Source organism: Sceloporus undulatus, chromosome 2 (assembly GCF_019175285.1).
Source record: "Sceloporus undulatus isolate JIND9_A2432 ecotype Alabama chromosome 2, SceUnd_v1.1, whole genome shotgun sequence".
NCBI classification, from domain to species: domain Eukaryota; kingdom Metazoa; phylum Chordata; class Lepidosauria; order Squamata; family Phrynosomatidae; genus Sceloporus; species Sceloporus undulatus.
In genome coordinates, this window is record NC_056523.1 from 331,387,499 (window position 1) to 331,402,983 (window position 15,485).

At 46.6% G+C, this 15,485-nt stretch overlaps 1 long non-coding RNA gene across 2 annotated transcripts in view; it reads left to right on the forward strand.

Moving 5' to 3' along the window:
* LOC121923579 overlaps window positions 1-15,485 on the forward strand; it is a 31,649-nt gene that overhangs the window by 6,187 nt on the left and 9,977 nt on the right. The window lies entirely within an intron of this gene.

Sequence of the window (15,485 nt, forward strand, 5' to 3'; positions counted from 1 at the left end):
AAGGAGAGGAGCAGCTGGGCAGCCATATTGAGACCGTGTGCTTGTTGCTGAAGGGGCGGAGCTTCTGTGAGTCACAAGGGGGCGGAGATAGCAGACTAGCTTTATATAACACCTTCCAGAGCCTTCCAGAACAGTCCGGCCAGAGAGAGGAGAAGGAGAGGAGCTGCTGGGCAGCCATATTGAGACCGTGTGCTTGTTGATGAAGGGGCGGAGCTTCTGTGAGTCACAAGGGGGCGGAGCTAGCAGACTAGCTTTATATAACACCTTCCAGAGCCTTCCAGAACAGTCCGGCCAGAGAGAGGAGAAGGAGAGGAGCTGCTGGGCAGCCATATTGAGACCGTGTGCTTGTTGCTGAAGGGGCGGAGCTTCTGTGAATCACATCTGTGAGTCACAAGGGAGCGGAGCTAACAGACTAGCTTTATATAACACCTTCCAGAGCCTAACGGCACGCGAATTTTAATTTTCTTTAACTCAACAACTCTACTCAAGTGGCATTGGGTTAGAATCAGATATTGAAACAGAACCTTGCCTTTAAGTATAAGATAGCAGCCAGGACATTCCTTTAAAGCTGTATTCCCAGTAGACTGAACTCACTTCCACAGACTGGTGAAAAAGGCCAAGTCATCAGGGGCCTTAACGTTGGTTTTTACCAGAGAATTTTTTAAAGAGGAACCCCACAGTCCTGTTATAGTCATTACTAAAGACCTTGCAGTATGGACGGCGAGGGATCTGCTGCAGTCACCTGCAACTCTTGTGGGATGTTTCTCTTCTTGTCTACAGAAGTGGAGAACTTCACATGCACCAAGTGCAAGTTGGTAGTGCTCTTGGAGGAGAAAGTGCAGCAGCTGGAGTCCAGAGTAGCTACACTTCAGCATATTAGGGAACAAGAGGATTTCCTGGACACAACAGAACTAAGGATCTTGGATGAGTACCACGCAGAGGAAGATGCTAGGGTGGAAGAGGTCACTTGCCATACACAGGAGGCAGACAGCTGGAGGAATGTCACAAAGAGAAGTAAGCCAAGAAGGAATTGTTCGGGGAACTTGCAGCTAGAGAATCGATTCGAAGCTCTTTCCCTTATCAAGAAGGATGAAGAAGAGCAGCATGGACAGACTTCAGGGACAGAGCAGGGGAGCCTGAGAGTCCCACCCGAGGGAACAGTCGCTGCTAAGCCTCGGAAGAGGCGTGTGGTCGTAGTGGGGGACTCCTTGCTGAGGGGTACAGAAGCAGTGATATGTAGGCCTGACAAGATGTCTCGAGAGGTGTGTTGTCTCCCAGGTGCAAAGATCCGGGATGTGACAGAGAGGCTGACAAGACTGGTCAAGCCTACTGACCAATACCCTTTCCTTTTGGTCCACGTGGGAACTAATGATACTGCAAGACACAGCCTTCAGAACATCAAAAGGGATTACGAGGCGCTTGGTAGGAAGCTGAAAGGAATGGATGTACAGGTTGTCATCTCGTCTCTTCTGCCAGTTGAAGGGCACGGTCCAGGAAGGGAGAGGAAAATAGCGGATGTGAACAACTGGCTTCGCAGATGGTGCTGCCAAGAACAATTTGGATTCTTTGATCATGGGCTGCGGTTCCATGAGGAGGGACCTCTTGCAATGGACAGGTTGCATCTCATGGCAGTTGGAAGAAATGTTTTTGCCAACAGTCTCAAGAACTTGATCAGGAGGGCTTTAAACTGAGTTCCGTGGGGAAGGGAGACAATATTAAGGAAGGCGAAAGGGCTGGAGAAGGTAGTCAAACAGACATAGAGGAAACAAGAAAAAAAGTACAAGGATCCAACAGTGGGAGGCAAATAAACTTGCACAAGCAAAAAGTAAATGGGACCCGTGGTCTGCGATGCCTCTACATTAATGCACAGAGCATGGGAAATAAGCAAGATGAACTTGAACTCCTAGTACAGCAAAGCAAATATGATATAATAGGCCTCACTGAAACCTGGTGGGACGAGTCTCAGGATTGGAATGTGGAAATAGAGGGGTATAACCTTTTTAAGAGGAATAGGCCAAACAAGAAAGGAGGAGGAATAGCACTATATGTCAGAGATATTTACACCAGTGAAGAGATCCAGGACATCAATCATGGAAGCCAGGTGGAGAGCATCTGGATAAGAATCAAAGGGGAGGGAAACAACAAGGATGTTACGGTGGGAGTCTACTACAGACCCCCAAGTCAGACGGAGGAATTGGATGATGCCTTTCTAGAACAGATGACTACACAGTCAGAAAAGAGAGATGTAGTAGTGATGGGTGACTTCAACTATCCTGATATTTGCTGGAATTCAAACTCAGCCAAATCCTCAAGGTCTAGCAAATTCCTCACTTGCCTGGAAGACAATTTCATGGTCCAAAAGGTGGAAGAGGAAACAAGGGGGTCAGCTATTTTGGATCTGATCCTAACCAACAAGGATGACTTGGTTAATGGGGTGCAATTGGTGGGATCCTTAGGTGGAAGTGACCATGTTCTCCTGGAGTTTGTTATACAATGGAGAGGAGAAGCCAGGCATAGTCAAACACGCATTCTAGACTTTAGGAGAGCGGATTTCAGTAAACTTAGAGAAGTATTGAGGGTGATCCCATGGTCAGAAATACTAAAAGAGAAGGGAGTTCAGACCGGATGGGAGTTTCTCAAAAGAGAGATATTGAAGGCACAATTTCAAACAGTTCCAGTGAGAAAGAAAAATGGGAGCTGTCTCAAGAAACCAAGATGGATGACTAAGGAACTTTCAACTGAGCTAAGTTTGAAATGGAAGATGTATAAGAAATGGAAAAAGGGGGAAATCACAAAAAAGGAATTCAAAGAAATAGAAGGCATGTGTAGGGGTAAAGTCAGAAAAGCTAAAGCGCAGAATGAACTCAGGCTTGCTAGAGAGGTTAAGAACAATAAAAAGGGCTTTTTTTGGATATGTCTGCAGCAAAAGGAAGAAGAAGGAAACGATAGGGCCACTGCGTGGAGAAGATGGCAAAATGCTAACAGAAGACAGAGAAAAGGCAGAATTACTAAACACCTTCTTTGCCTCAGTCTTCTCAGAAAAGGCAAAGGGTGCTCAACCTGAGGATAATGGAGCAGAGGACAGAATAGAGGAATTTCAGCTCAGAATAAGTAAAGAGATAGTAGAGGAATACCTTGTTAATCTAAATGAATATAAGTCTCCAGGGCCAGATGAACTACATCCAAGAGTATTAAAAGAACTGGAAAATGTAATATCGGAGCCATTGGCAATAATCTTTGAGAACTCCTGGAGAACATGAGAAGTCCCAGCAGACTGGAGGAGGGCAAACGTTGTCCCCATCTTCAAAAAGGGGAAAAAAGAGGATCTCAACAATTATTGTCCAGTTAGTCTGACATCAATACCAGGAAAGATTCTAGAGCAGATCATTAAACAGAGAGTCTGTGAACATCTAGAAAGCAATGCCATAATCACAAAAAGTCAACATGGGTTTCAGAGAAAGAAGTCAGTCATGCCAGACAAATCTGATCTCTTTCTTTGCTAAAATTACCAGCTTGGTAGATGAAGGGAATGCTGTGGATGTAGTATATCTTGATTTCAGTAAGGCCTTTGACAAGGTTTCCCATGATATTCTTGCAAACAAGCTTGTAAAATGTGGGCTAGACAAAGTAACTGTTACATGGATTTGTAACTGGTTGACCGGCCGAACCCAAAGGATGGTCAGCAATGGCTCCTTTTCCTCCTGGAGCAAAGTGACCAGTGGGGTCCCACAGGGCTCTGTCCTGGGCCCAGTGCTATTCAACATCTTTATCAATGACCTGGATGACAGAATTGGGAGCATACTTATCAAATTTGCAGATGACACCAAATTGGGGGGAATAGCTAATACCCCAGAGGACAGGATCAAGATTCAAAATGACCTGAATAGACTAGAAAGCTGGGCCAAAGCTAACAAAATGAAATTCAACACGGAGAAATGTAAGGTATTGCACTTAGGGCGGAAAAATAAAATGCACAGATATAGGATGGGTGACACCTGGCTGAATGAAACTACGTGTGAAAGGGATCTAGGAGTCCAAGTAGACCACAAGTTGAACATGAGTCAACAGTGTGATGCGGCAGCTAAAAAGGCCAATGCTATTTTAGGCTGCATCAGTAGAAGTATAGTGTCTAGATCAAGAGAAGTAATAGTGCCACTGTATTCTGCTCTGGTCAGGCCCCACCTAGAATATTGTGTCTAGTTCTGGGCACCACAATTCAGAAAGGACATTGAGAAACTGGAGCGTGTCCAAAGGAGGGCAACAAAAATGGTGAAGGGTCTGGAAACCATGCCCTATGAGGAACGACTTAGGAGCTGGGGATGTTTAGCCTGAGAAAAGAAGGTTAAGAGGTATATGATAGCCCTGTTTAAATATTGAAGGGATGTCCTATTGAGGAGGGAACAAGCCTTGTTTTCTTCTGCTCCAGATAACAGGACCCGGAAATGGATGCAAGCGACAGGAAAAGAGACCACTGAACATTAGGAGGAACATCCTGACAGTAAGGTGTTCGACAGTGGAATGCACTCCCTCAGAGGGTGATAGAGTCTCCTTCCTTGGAGGTCTTTAAACAGAGCTGGATGGCCATCTGTCAGGATGCTTTTGATTTGGATTCCTGCATGGCAATGGGGTTGGACTGGGAGGCCCTTGTGGTTCTCTTCCAACCTATGATTCTCTGATTCTATAGGATTATGGGCATTGGCAGAATCTCAAAGGCCATCTAGACCAAGCCCTGCCAGTTCAGGAATCCACCACTAAAGTACCCTGAGAGATGTCCTCCAGCCAGCCTCTTCTAAGGGTTTCCAAAAGAGAGGGTGGAGTCCACTGCCTGCCGTCCATTCCACTGTCAAACGCTCTCACTTCAGAAGCTCTCCTAATGTTGGGGTGGATCTCTTTTCCTTTGATTTCAATCTATTGTTCCTGTGGCCTAGTCTCTGGAGCAGCAGAAAACAAACTGGTTCCATCTTGTATATGGCAGCCCTCGGATATTTGAAGATTGTTTCTATCATTCCACCTCTCAGGCTGCTGCAGCACTGCAGAATCCATGCCATTTGATGCTCCTGTGCAATCTGGATTTGTTACTTGTTGGGGGGCACCAGGGCTCTCTTATTGACGGCTAAATATCTCCGAAACTACACGTCGCCAGGATCCCACAGCATTGTGCCATGGCAGTTAAAGCACGTGGTATCTTCTCTGACACCTTCCAGTTTGTCATATTCTGGCATTGTGCCCAGGGCTAATGTCTGACCAAGCCAGATGGCTTAGGCTGCTTCTTTGTGCTGAGCTGGGAATCAAACCTGGTCTCCAGTACTCCTAGCCAACACTCAAACCACTCTTCTCTTCTGTCTCTCTACACAACTTCTACACAACTCTCTAAAGAACTGCCTCATGGTACTGGCAATTCTGTGGGTCTCTGAGAAAGCACCTCCTGCTTTGTGGCTGATGGAACCTCACAAGCCTTTCTACCAAGGCGGGTGGGTCTACAAGGCTGGAGGGGGGCCGTCGAGTACAAGCACAAAATATGAGAGTTGGAAGGGACCCCAAAGGTCATCCAGACTGACCTTCCCAGCTAGATGGGATGCTGGGTGTTGCTGATTCTCCTGCCCCCCCAAAGGAGAATTATTTCATGCTGGATGGAGGGGATGCCTGGTGTTTCTAATCCCCCCCAAAAAGAACTATTTCATGCTCGAGGGGGATGCTAGGCGTTCTAATCTTCCCCCCCCCCCCATAAGAAACTATTCATGCTGCCTGGAGAGATTCTGGTGTTCTGATCCCCCAAGGTGAACTTTTCTATGCTGGCCAGGAGTTCTGTGTGTGATCCCACCAACATAGCCTTTCCATGCTAGTTTGGAGGGGGGGATTCTGGTGTTGGAAGCCCCTAAGCCTCTTCTGGCATTTGGGGGAATCTCTTTTTTTGACTTTCAAACCTATGGACTTCCTTCCTACTGCTTCCATTTGCCAGGAAGAAAAGCATCCTCCGGCCTGATGGAGCACCTCTGGATGGGATGGGGGACTACCACTCCCATCATGCCACCCAACGGGATAAGCGAAATGTTGTCCACCCCATACAAGGCTTCACTCATCCGATCTTCCTAGCTTCCAGAACCGCCCGTAGAGATGAACCTGGTTGCCTGAGAAGCAAGATGAAAGAGACGAAATAGTCCTCTCCTCCCCTCATTATGCCCTGGGTTCAGAGATAGACTGCACATGTAGCTGGAGGTTCCTAGATTCTTTCTACGCTCAATATGAATTCAGTTGGCTGGCAATTGGGACATTCCAGGTGCTAATTTTTTTTACCCAAGATCCTGTAAAGGGGCTGCTTTGAACTATAAAACATACCATCACCCCCCACCCCCCACCCCCCAAAAAATAAAATGGGGAAGAAGGCACAGAATCCCTTCTGGCTTTGAAAAAGGATGATTTCTTCATATTAGGGCTGAATTTGAGAATGATAGAATCAAGAGAATACTGGAGCTGGAAGAGACACACTCCATCCAGTCCACCTATTCTACCTGCAGGAACCTCACAATCAAGGTATCCCGACCGGATGCCCATCCAGCCTTGTTGAAAGACCTCCAAAGGAGGAGACTCCACCATCCTCAATTGAGGAATGTTGTTCCAGGGTCTTCCTATCGTTGAGGTGTCGGAATTTCTTGTAGTTTCATCCTGTCCTATTCTCTGGAGCAGCAGAAAAAACAAGCTTGCTTCCATCCTCAGTGACACCCCTTCAAATACTTAAACAGGTTTTTACATATCACCTCTTAACATCCATCTCTTCTCCCGGCTAATCCTATCCCAGCTCCTTAAGTTTCCTAATAGGGCATGTTTTCCAGACCCTTCACCATTTTGGATGCCCTCCTCTAGACCACACTCTCAATTTGTCACCTTCCTTTCTGAATTGTGGCTGGCCCAAAAAACTGTACCACAGTATTCCAGGTGAGGCCTGACCAAAGCAGAATTAATCGTGGCACTACGCCTTCCTTTGCTCAAGACCCTATATTTCTTATTGATGCAGCATAGAATCACATTGGCCTTTTGTCATATTCAACTTTCAGTCTGCTACAACTCCTAGGCCCCTTTCGCATGGACTTTATTCAAGCAGATGTTCTCCCATTCCATCCCCTCCCTGCCCAGCTTCACAAACAAAAATATCTACTGAGAGGACGTTTTGGATCCAGGGCTTTTGGCTCTTCCCTCCTTCTCCACACCCTGGTGTGGTCCCTGGGTCCAAGAGGATCCAGCCCCTCACAGCTGCAGGTGTTTACTGCCCCCAGCGTTCCTCCTTCCTGGCCCCCAAAGGGATAGATAGCCCTCCTTGCAGGCCAAGATGGAGCTCTGGGAGGGTTTGAGGGGCAAGTGGAACCCTCCCAAATACACCTCCGCCTTCTGGTGGGCCTGAACTCTCCGGCCGCCTCTCCTCTTCCGCATTCCTCCTGAGTTGTGCTCTCCTCCTGGGTTGGAGGCCCTGCTTTCAGAAAGGTCCCATGGGAGGGGGTTCAGGCAAGCCAATTCCTTTGGCGTCCCCCCACTCTTCCAGGTGGTGTCAGGCAACATTGGAATGGGGCCACCACGAAGCAGCCCTTGCGCCAACCAGGGGTGCCAGTTCATCCTGTGTGGTCCACCGTACCGCTTCCCTCCTCGTGCTGTCACGGTAGGGTAAGTTTCTGACCACCACAGCTTCAGGGGGGCAACCACCCGAGGGCCCATTTCTCTTCAGCCGCAGCTTCACCAAGGAGGCCAGCTGGGACGTGGACATCCCAGGGACAGAATCATCTTCCAGTAGCCCCATAATCAATCCTGTCTGGTGCCCCCCTAAACGCTCCCGTGACCACCTCTGGAGCTGTCGTAAGTAACCGCAGGATAAATGGCAAAGGGGTGAATAATAGAATCCTAGAGTTTTAGAAGAGACTCCAGGGACATCCAGTCCAATCCCCTGCTAGGTAAGGAAATTCACAGTGCAAGCGATCCCCGACAGATGCCATCCACCTCTGTTTAAAGGCCTCCAAGAAGGAGAATCCGCTAACACTCCGAGGACGTAGTGTGATCCCTGTCGACAAGCCTTACTGTCAGGAATCCTCCTCCTATGTTTAGAGGAATCTCTTTTTCCTGTAGTGTGCATCCTTGGCTCCATGTTCTAGTCTCTGGACAGCAGAAAACAGCTTGCTCCCTCCGCAATGTGACTACCTCGTCAAAATTTTAAACAGGGCTATCAGTCACCTCTTAACCGCTCTTCTCCAGGGCTAAACAGACCCACTGGGGCATGGTTTCCAGGCCTGGTCAACCATTTCGGTGGCCCTTCCTCGGGACAGGCTCAAGTTGTCAACTCCTTGTCACAGGCCATCTGCGGTATGCTGTTGATGAGAGTATCCTCCTTCCTGCTGGGCAGGGAGATTGGAATGAGGCCGTTGTGGTCTTCTTTCCAACTCTGAGGATCTATGCGTTTTCAGACCACCAAAAAGTTCGGCTCAGCACGTAGGCTAGGGTTATAAAAGTGAGGGGCGTTCTCCTAATCCGGAGCCCCTAACCCAGTACTCACCGAGCATGTACAAAGTGGTGGCACATGGCACCCATGCTAACATGGGCACTAGTCCATGATTTGACATAGTGGATGCTTAGGCGTCCGCACAATTGTGCTCTTAATGACACCGCAAGTGTGCCATGGCACTTTGCAGTGTCATAATGGCACCATAGCAAAAGAAGCCACTTTTTGCGACTTCTGTTTTGCGGCGCGTATGGAGTCCATGCGGTTTGGCCTCTGAGGCTTCCTCCGCGCAGCAAATGAGGGCACTGGCAGACCCGCCGTTTTGGGCGGTCTGTGTAAAGTGCGATGATTCTAACAGCCAGCAACAAATCGTTGGGAAGAATTAGGATGGTGTGGATGCTGGTTCTCCAAAATGGCTTGCCCACAATGTGCCTTTAAGGGCTGGCGCTAGAACCATTTCGCCTCCACCTGTTGATTTAATTTGATTTATTGCAATCGGAGCTGTATAAACTGGAAGAGAAACCTCTGTTTCTCCCAAAGCAACAGATTTTGTTGTGAGTGTAACCTCCTACTCTCCTGTGCATCACAAAGACCATTAAGGCCAAATAATATTGTTTTTTCCCCCCACCCTTTTACATGCGGCCGTGTTGAAACTGAATCACTGGTTAGTTGCTTTTCACATGTGCGACAAAACGTATCAGAGAAGGCATACGAACCAGAAAAAGAGAATAAGTAAGGTAGAAGAGCCCGCGTGTTCACGGGGTTGGGCTTGGAGTACAACACCTGAGACCAGGGTTCAATTCTCCAACTGGCTGTGGGTGACCTTGGATGAGTCACACTCTCTCGCCCCAGAAGACACTTCCTTAGGGTCCCTATATGTCGGAAATGATGAAGGCAATAGGAAGGAGGAAAAAAAGACTCATTGTAGAATGGTAGACTCTTATCCAGGGAAGCCACAATGGGCTGCTTCTTAGGTCTGCAAGACCTGATTGACTGGGAGGTCTCTTATAGTTGTGGGGAACCCAAGGGCCATCTAACAAACAAAGCATCCCTGACCGATGGGGCAGTGGACTCCTTTTGTAGAAAAAGCGTCACGCAAGGAGGTGCCACCAACCTTTCCGCTTGAACAGATTTACCAAAGCTATGCAGCTAGTTAGGTAAGTCTTCGTTTACTTATCAGGATTTTGTCACAACAATCTTTATTCAGGAGTCTCTTCTTGTCATTTTGAATCCAGGTGGGGATTTTTGCCCCAATGGTTTGGGGTCGGGACTCCCAGTCTCAGTGTCTGGGCCGGCTTCTGCTGGACCTGTGGCAAAAAGGGAGAATCTCGGGGTTGAGAGTGCTGGCCTTCAGAATATGTGGTGTCTTAATGTGGCGTTTATAATCCTTATTGTTTAGAATTTTGAATTATTTGAAGTTGAATGGTATAATGTTGTGCAACTGTTGTGTAATGTTTAAAGTCCTCATACTTAAGGGCATTTTATGCATCTCCTTAAATCCTGAGGGAAACGCAGAATCTCAGACTAGAGAATCATGACCTGGCAACCCTAATCTCTTATTGATTATTAGTAATATTATTATCAATCTTTATTTATAAAGCACTGTAAATTTAAACAGCGCTGAAGACAATCTTTTTAAATGGAACGGATTTCCGTTGCCCCTCAGCTTACCATAACAGTTGGAAGAGACGCCCAAGGGCCATCCAATCCAAAGCCCCTTCCAGGCAGAATTCAGCCAATCCAAGCAACCCAACAGATGTCATCCAGCCTCTGTGTTAAAGACATCCAAGGAAGGAGACGCCACCAACAATCTCCGGAGGAGGATGTGTTCTAACTGTCGAACAGCCCTTACTGGCAGGGAAGTTCCCCTAATGTTGAGGTGAATCTCTTTTCTTAGCTTGCATCCATTGTTCTGGGTCCTAGTCGCTGGAGCAAACAGAAAACAATTTGCTCTAATCGCTCAATATGAACACTTATCTCCGTTCAACAAACATGCTATTAATATCACCTCTTAATCCATCATCTTCCCATTGCTAAACACCCCGCAGCTTGCCCTAAGGTCTCTCCTCATAGGGAATGTTTTCCCAATCCTTCACACCATTTTGGGTCCCCTCCTTTGGGACCACTCGTTTCTCAGCATCCTTTTTGGAACTCCTGGAGACCAGAACTGGACACAATATTCCAGGTGGGACATGATCACAAAAGCAGAATATGTGGCACTATTTCTTCCCTCGATCTAACATATACTCTATTGAAGCACCTAAAATTGGTTTTGGCGCTTTTTAAAGTTTTTTGCATCACAACTGTTGACTGGTGCTCACTTGTGGGCTGCTAGGACTCCGAGATCCCTTCACATGAATAAATCTTATACAGGTGTCCCACATCCTATATCCTTGGTTTCATTTTTTTGCAGCTGTGCAAGTACTACATTTTTCTTCGCCATAGTCCAGCAGCGGCCTGTGGAGTAATTCGATGGTGACTTTAGAAGCAACAAGGTTTCACCTTGGGCAATGATCAGTTTGTTTTCACAGCCTTTGCCTTGGCTATGGTGCCCCCTGATGAGCCTTCACCAGTACTGTTTCATTCAACCAGCACTCAGGAAAATGCCGCTGAAGGAGAACCCTCGCCTCTGACAGCCCGTTTCACTTGTGCCCATGTGAGTTTGGCAAGCAGGCAGCCAACATGAGGGTGCGAGGGCACAGCCCAAACCGCCAACTTCACACTACCAAGGGCCAGGCCTGATACAGACGTTGAGGCCAGTCTGGGTGACAGTGCCAAAAGGGAGAAGTGTGGAGGGTCTGCCTTCCCCAGCAAGGACGGGCAGGTGGTGGTTTGGATTTTATACACTGGTGTTTGGAATCTGTTTGAAGGACAATGGTGATTGGAAATGGACTGAATGAAAGGCCGAAAGCATTCCTCCAATATAGAATCAGAACTTCATATAGCTGAAAGATACCCCCAAGGGCCAGCTAGTCCAACCACCCCCTGCCATCAGGAACTCAAAATCAAAGCAATGCCATCCAGTCTCTGGTCAAAGACCGCCAAAGAGGATATTTCACACACCACGGTCCTAGGGGGGTCTTCTACTGTGAACAGTTCTTACTGTCAGAAGTAAGTGGATCTCGTTTCCTGTAGCGTCCCATCCATGATCGGGGGCCGATTCTCTGGAGCAACAGAAGACAAGCTTGCTCCGTCCCTGAATATGACAACCCCTTCAAATGACTAAACAAGACTAGCATTCACTCGTAATTGTCTCCAAGTTAAGGCTTTCCAGACCAGTCACCATTTTATTAGTTGCCTTCCTTTGGACATGCTCCAGTTTCTTCTCAGCATCCCTTTGTTGACATTGTGGGCCCAGACTGGACACAGGATTTCAGGTGAGGCCTGGCAAGCAAAATAGAGGGTTTCTGCTTTTATGATTCCCTGAATAGTCGGTGCTTTAGTCTAAGAGCTTTCTTTTTCTGTCTTCCAACTTTCTGAAAAACTCACAGATGTAGGCATAAACTTAACGATATTTCAAAGCCTTCAAAGTCCTTTGGGAACTCAGAGTGCTTGGTAAAGAGGAGGGCAATATGAAAAGAGGAAGACTGAAATCCCATAAGAGAATCCCAGACTAGAGCTGAGCAGGCAGTTGAAGAGATGCTGACCTGGAGGTCTCTCATTCATAGGGTCTCCAGGATAAAGTTGAATTGTTGGCACTAAACAGACAACAAAGGTTAAAGAAGCCTTGCTTTTATAAGTTGTCTGAGAACTGTGTTCCTCAGTGGGGACAGTCCAGTGCAACTCCTCACAGTTGCTTGGGGGGGGTTTGGAGGGCAGACCTTGGTGAAAAGAAGTTAAAATTAAAAATAACCTTTTTTTTAACTTGGGAGAACACCTCTCTAGCAAATCTCTAGCCATCCTCCTTCTGTGGAAAGTTGACCACAAACTGCACTGGAGGACCTGCAGAATCTTAAGGAAATGGTTTTCTATAGACTCGGTCCCTCCATGTAACTCTATGGCTAAACCGTCCGCAGAATCATGCTGAAATGACCTGAGAGTTCCTAAAGAAAATATTAAATTTAACAAATCCACGAATAATCAAAGCTGCAAAGTCAAAGCTGCAATGTTGGGAGATCGAACTGTATAGTGCCTGGAGGTGTGGGACAGCTCCGCTTCTATAGGGCCCGGCTGTGGTGGCAATGCCCTCCATTGTTTGGGAGGCCCAACTGGTACTGATGTGGGTTCCTTTTGTGGGATGAACGTTTTTGTGAAAGTTGGTGTAGGTGAGGATTTAAAAACTGGAGTGCATACCAATGCGGTACACAACAAGTTTTAGACATATTTAAAACTTCTAAAAATTAAGTCATCTGTGAATAGGGTTTTTAAAAATGTTTAAAATCAATTTTTCATTATTGTTTTGGATTCTAAACAGTGTAATTGATTGGTATTGTAAGAGCGTGCCCAGAGGCCTTGTGCTATAGAGTGGGAGGTAAATACATTTCCAGACCAGCCATGGGTACCAACAGAATGCCATGGATGCATGTCTTCATTGTCCCAGTAAATAAAAAATGAAATGGTGTTCCTATAACATGACAAAAATCAACATTGCTTTTGGAAATAAATATATATAGAGAGAGAGTAATATTTTCAAGCAGTTGAATCCAGGATTAAGAAAAATGTGGCTACGGAGGCCAGCTGTAGAGTAATAAACTGGGGGGGAAAAAAAAATGGACAGAAAGAGATAGTATAAATCATCTGTTGTAGGCATTCTGAGTGCCACTCCAGCAGGTCATGAATTGAATCCTGCGGTATCATGGAATCAGTTGGGAAGCTTGGACAACATCATACGCTCTCAACTGTAAGAAACAGGCCATGCAAACCTCCTCGGAAGAACTGGCCAGAAAGCACTGGGAGAGGGTGTGCCATGTGTTTCAGAGATTGTTACTGAAGGGACAAGCGCAACAACTGATTGAGTTAGAGAGAGGACAATGTTAATTTTGTGAGATGCGACTTGGTTTCAATTTGATAGAAAGGTGGCAATAAATTAAAAATGATGAATGAAATACTTTTAGAAGGTTGACAGGCCTGTTTGACTGGTGAAGAGGGCTCTTTGTGCCTTGCAGTGTCCCTCTCTGAGGATCTGTCATCAGAACAGCGAAGAGGAGTCGGACAGGCCCCCCTTGCCGCCGTACGCTTTGAGAGTGGGCTACTACGACCACAAGCTTTGAGAGAGCCCGCCGCCGCGCCGTCCATAAGCCAGCAAACAAATATTGGCTTGTAGTATAAATGTTGGATGTTGAGAGCGGGAGAGATGGAAAGAGACAGCATGCAAACATTCTGGTTTTACGTAACTTGGGTTATCATTTTGGTGGCTCTCTCTGCCGTTCCTCTGTTGTCTCTAGCTTGAATGAAAACTTCTCTGCCCTGTTGAATTCTCTAACTTGGAATGAGGTTGGTTGGTTTTGTTTTCACAACCCCATGCAACACAATTGGTTACCCGTTGGCTTCAAAACCCTCGAAGCATGCCACCAACACAGTGTGGGCAAGCACACCAATAGCCAAGAGCGTACCCCAAAAACTGCAATCGCCTGCACAACCACAGGCAAGCAAATGAACCGTTGCACCAACATCACAATCAACAGGATTAGGGAAGAACCGATGTTCACCTGGAATGTCCACCTCAGCACTTGGGTGGGTTTGATAGGAAACTTCAAATAGGAAGGTCTTATGTTAAACACTGTATGATGGGTTGTTATATTGTTGACATGAGTGGCACACTAGCTCAACGAGCTCTGTCACCCTCCATCTCCCCAAAGGGGGGGGCCTGGGTGACATTGTTGGATGAAAAAAGCCTCAAAGGCACCACGTAGCGCTTTGATTTTTGTTTTGTGACTTGTGCTTATTAAAAGGGAAGCTTTATTCTTGTCTTGACACTCCGTCCGCCTGTAGGTGTGCAGGATTTAGAGAGCTGCAGTGTTTCCCAGAAGCCTGGCTGTCATGGCCAGAACCTTCTGTTTGCACGTACAGGCAGCAATTTGCACTTTTCTCAGGATCTGAAGCAATGTGCCGCATGAAAGGATGGGGAAATCAAGGTGGCCAACTCTTTCCCTACCGGGGCCTATGAGGATTAGCTTGTCATTGCAGAAGGCAAACCAGGGATTGCAGGAGTTGTAAGGATCAAAGTATTTGAGTAATTGGAATTGTGACTTCCAGGAGAGCAAGGTTCCAAATCCCCACTTGGCCATGGAAAAGCCCACTGGAGGAGTAAAACCTGGGCAAGTCCACGTGTCTCAGCCTCAGGGGAAGGAAAGGGTGAATGGTACGCAGATAAACAGCCTAACATTAATCTACCACAGACACTAATATTAAAGGTTGGACTAACGTACAATACCAGCCTTCCGGGTCCTCTTCCCTTCTCTTTGGTGGAGTATATTTCATACTCCAAAATCTATAATTTCCTGAATTCCTCCTGACGTCATAATTATAACGGAAGCTCTACGTTCATTTTTTTATAACAACTTCCTAACTGTTTCTCACAGTTGTCAGCACAAACCTCCACAAAATTTGATCCTATGGCATCCTTTTAAGACTGTATCAAGCTCCCATTCTTCTTAAATCTGTCTCTAGATTCCTTCTTCTTCTTCTAAGCAAATGGTTTTCTTTTGGAAAAAAAATTCTCACCATGGCTCTGGTGCATGTTGTTTTCCACCATTTGAAGAAGAACCCCTCCACTTAATCTCATGAAAGTTTCGAGATGAGTGGTCGATGGTTTACAAGGTGTTTAGCATTTTTGAGATCCTGCCTGAACGTTTGGCACAATAGGATTATAACCCGGCGGTTGTGGGTTTGTGTCTCAGCCGCACACAAGGATAACATTTTTGGTACATGTCCAAAAATGATGAGGGGGAGTTGGTGCAAAAGACCTTAGTTTAGGGGCGTTTTGAAAAGGGCGGTATGATCCTGCTTTCTCTGCTTTTTGTAATCAAGATGGAGGTGCCTCTAGGACGATTTTCTTGTGAGGCTG